Genomic DNA, 4,583 nt, shown 5'->3' on the forward strand with positions numbered 1-4,583 from the left:
TCTCTCTGCTTCTCTCCAAAATGTGGCTAAGAGAAACCAGGTGCGTGATTTATAACAGGACGGCCTTTGAGCGACTCAGTCCTCCAGGACTCAGGGTCAAACGAGATCAGGGGGGCGGTGGCCTGTGGCAGGGTCCCGCGGGAGGAGACAGGCCTGGCAACCGTTCATGGCTCACTCGGGCCTCCCAAGGCCCGTTTGCGCCAAAAGCGTAAAGCTTCCCCAGGCGCCAGTGAAAGGCTGGGAAGCTGAAACTCAAAGAGGTATTTTGCAGAGTATAGACACCAGTATCAAAGACGGGCTATTTGAGGAGTGAAGCCCTGCTTTTGGCATTTCTACCCGGTGCCATTTACCCCTAACTTTTTACTGGGCAACACTCAATCACCTACCCTGCTGGGAGAAGCGGTGTTCTAAATAACCCAAAGGAAGGTGGTTTCCTTTCGCCCCTGGAATGCCTCACTGAGGCAACCGAGAGCCTCCCTAGGTAGTTCGCCTGAAAGCCTGACTTCTCGAAGTGTGGTTGGTCCTTGGACCGGCACCCTCAGCATCACATGGGAGCTCCTTAGAAATGCAGACTCCCAGGCCGCACCTCACACCCAAGAAACCACAATCTGCATTTTTAATAAGATCTCCGGGTGATTCTTGAGCACATTAAAGTCCTGACTTCAACTCGTATTAAAAGGGTGGCATCCCGTGAGCCATGGGCGGTGAGAAGCCAGGTTCGGGGGTTGGGGAGAAGGGATTGGTAAGCAGGGACAAGCTTAGGAGGAAATGCTGGTCTCAGGATCTGCAGAGCACCCAGCTGCCCGATGAGAAACCACCAAGGAAGGGACTCATCGTTACTCACCTCTCTTCTCCGCCCCGTGCCCTTCTGCAGCCATTGCACACCAGGTGGTTTCTCTGACCCAGGACTTCACACCTTGGTGTCCTTGCCTTCGCTGTCTCCTCTTCCTGGAATGCCCTTCCTCTCTGGTCTGTTCAGCAGCCTCCTAGTCTTTCTTCAAAAAGCGGCTACCAACTCACCCGCTCTTTGTCTTCTTCGTACCTCTTCTCTCTACGCAGAGACGTAGAGACATAGAGACGTAGACGCCTGTGATGCGGGGTACATTCCCTCGTTTGTTTATCAGCTCTCTCGCTCAGCAGACTCAAATATCTATTCCGTGTCCCCCACGTACTAGGACTAGAAGCTAGAGACTCCGACATGAATGAGATACAGCTCACCCTCGGAGAGCTCACGTTCTAGATAGGGAGACAAAGGTGTAAATGTCCCTCTCCAGGGGGCACAGGAACAAAGGCACGCCTGGTATTGCCTGGGTGTCAGAAAATATTGTCACCTTTTGTTTACACAGCTTACCCCCCCAACTAAACTACAGCTCTTTAAGGACAGGGACTGGGTCTTATTTGGAGTTTGAGCTAAGCCTCTACTGGTCCCTGAGCACATGAGAATAAATGTCTACATCTGGGGAGAGAGCAGAAACTCCGTCAGCCAGAACTTATGCGGCCAAGGCATGGTAGGACCCGAACTGGAGGCCTCCCGGTACATGCTGTTCCACGCCATTTCCAGGAATCCTATTTAACAAGGGATGGACCCACGTGGTCGCAGGAGAGATGTAAAGAAAAGACACACAAAGCAGGATCTCTAAAAGCTTAAGATCTCTTGGAGAAAATAAAGCCTCACACTCATAAAACAAACAGAGAACATGAGGAGATAAAATCTGGTAAGTGTAGAGACATCCGGGAAGATGGGAGAAATAATCCACTCAGGCAGGACTGAAGCAGGGCCTTGAAAGAACGTTGATTTGGGCAGGCAGAAAGGGAAAGGGAGTTCCAGGCAGGGAAACACCCAGAGCAAAGGCTCAGAAGCAAGAAAGACAAAGGTATATGGAGCAGAGGGTTCCGTCATGAAAAGAAAATGAGAGGCATGGATGGGTGGACAAAATGGCACCCAAACTCAGGAGGCCATGAACACATGATCTGAAAGTCCTGGGAGAGGCAAATCTCTGTTGTTTGCACCATCTACAAAATAGGAAAGGTCTCTGCTCTCTGAGAAAACTCTGAGTTCCCTTATTTTTTGATAAAGAAGGTACGTTTGGGAGTTGAGTTTTACAGAAGTGGCGATGGACCGCCTCATCTCCCTTGAGGAAGACAGACCACATTTGCAAACCAGCTGGCTAAGACCAAAGGTCAGTAGTGCTTAGAAACTGTGTTTATGCTTAGTAAGAGGATAACTGGTCTGTGTGGGGACAAAACTTGCAACCTAAGGTTCTTTGGCTCTGAGTAACTAAGTCAGGGGCAGCGAGACCCCTCCCAAACACACACACACACACACACACACACGCACGCACAGCGCTAGTATTTTATCAAACAAACTGCCAGTGTAGACATGTAACCATATTGACTGGCCAAAAGGAGAAAAAGTGGGTGGCAAGGGGAACGAAGACAAAAGGGCTGGCGGAAGCTGCAGCCCTTTCCGGGAGGTACGTCTCCAGGTTCCCAGTGGACAGGCTGAAGTGTTTTCAGTTCTGGTAGCCAAGCTCTGAGGCTGCTAGCTTCTCTATTATTCATGGGTGGCCCCACCCGCTCTACTCCTTCAAGGCCAATTTCTGTTGGCAAAAGCCTGCGTACTTCTGGAAGCCTTTGAACATGGGAGCATCTGGTGTTCTAGGGACTTAAAATAGTACAAATTCAAGTAACAAAACTGCTTGCTAAAAGGTCTACAACAAGGAGATCCAGCTTGCGTGTTTCCAGCAGCTCTCCCACCGTCCAAACGTGCCCCCTGGGAGCTGTGCAAAACCCTCCCCTCAGCTCAGCTTCAGAGCCCTCTCTTCCTTTGGGTGGGATAGAGGGGTTCGGGGTGTGCGGGGTTCAAGCACTTCCTGCCCACAGAAATAAAAGGTAACGAGAGATGGGGACGGAATCATTAGAAGACAATCCAACCGAGGAGGAACTCATTGGAAGGGGATGGAGGGCCCACCCCAGGCACTGGCACCTAAACCACCTCATCTCGTCGCCACAAAAAACCCTCTGGGTCTCCATTTTATGTATCGGGACACAGCCTCAAAATCCTGAGTCAACCAATTGCCATATCGAAGAAAGAACAAAAGGCAGAGCCAGGGTTGAACCAGGCTTGTTTGAGCTCGAAGCCCATTCCCTCTTCCATATGCCTTCATGCTCCTGGATTGAATAGAGAACCGCCCGCAGGAGGAGGGCATGAGGGAGCAGGCAGCTCTTCCGATGGTCTCCACGGGGCTGTTATAGTTTTAGGCAAAACTGGTATTTGACAGCTGTGGATTTCCACTCTCAACCTTGACTTGAGGCCTGTGTATAAATGAGACATTTGTGGGGAGGTCTGGCTGAGAGACAGAAGGAGGCTTCCTCTTCCCCCTCCTCAATTACAGTTGTTCTACCCAGAATGGAAACCAAACTTTGAAGGAATCAACTTCCAGTTCGGGCACGTGGAACTCTGGAGGGGGCGTGCCCCCACATCCCGGCCCCAGCTCCCTCCGCAGGAGCGTGTGGGTAACTGCACATCCCACCCTCCAGCTCTTACCCTAATTTATTCTCTTTGACCCAGAACGTCAGATGTTAAAATCACCATCCATCCACCTAACTCTGTACCCCGAAGGTCCTCATCCTCTGCAGATAATATTTGAGGAAGTGGAAAGGGACCCCTTAGCCCAGGAGAGCATGTTACTTAATAGCCCAGAAATGAGATCACTTCCTCTCCATGAATCCTTAGGATATGAAAGAGTCTCTCCGTTCACTCTACTTATCATGGCAATACGTGTCACTTCTCTGATAGGTCTTGGACAGGATGCACGTATTGCAAAGTATTGACATCCTCCTTATTTAGAGCTAACAGGTGAGCAGGAAACATTTAACGACTCTTAGCCATGCTGCACAAGAACGAAAGTGAGGCTACAGGCCTCCGAGTAGACACCCAAGAACGGTTGGTAAAAGAGAAAGGGGCAATAATGGACGTGTAATGAGAGGGTCCTGATGTATGGAGAGTCAGGGGAATCCTTCAAAAATGCAGCTGCACTTGAGACTGGACCAGAACTCCACGCCCTGAAGGGCTAAGCGGGAAGGATGGGGTACAGAGAACGAGGAAGGGCCTCGGCAGTCGGAGAAAGGAGGCCTGAGCAGAGCCCAGGCTAGAGACGGGAGCCCAGAACCAAAGGATCTTTGAAACGAACCTCATTAAATCTTACAATGGTACCAAACGTATAGGGACCTCCCCCTTCCGACCAAGAGTTAACTCGGCGGCCGTCTACTTTTGGCAAACCAACAAGCTCCACTTTTGAAAAAGACAGACAGATGCCCAAACTCCACCAAGGATGCCTCCAGTGAGGCCCAGGGAAGAGCCACCAGCCATTCTGATACCAGCCAGGCCAACAGCTGCCGGGTTAAATCCTCGAGCCACATTCAATCCAACCCATTCACTCCAACCCATTCACTCCAACCCATTCACTCCCACACTGTCCCAGGGCCAAAACTGGCCTGCAGTCACTTCAGTCTGAGGGACTCCTGACTCTAAATTCCTCACCAGAGCCTCCACTCCCCCCTCAGCCGGGGCATAAACAGGA

This window comes from Neofelis nebulosa, chromosome 10 (genome assembly GCF_028018385.1).
Source record: "Neofelis nebulosa isolate mNeoNeb1 chromosome 10, mNeoNeb1.pri, whole genome shotgun sequence".
In the NCBI taxonomy this organism is placed as follows: Eukaryota; Metazoa; Chordata; class Mammalia; order Carnivora; family Felidae; genus Neofelis; species Neofelis nebulosa.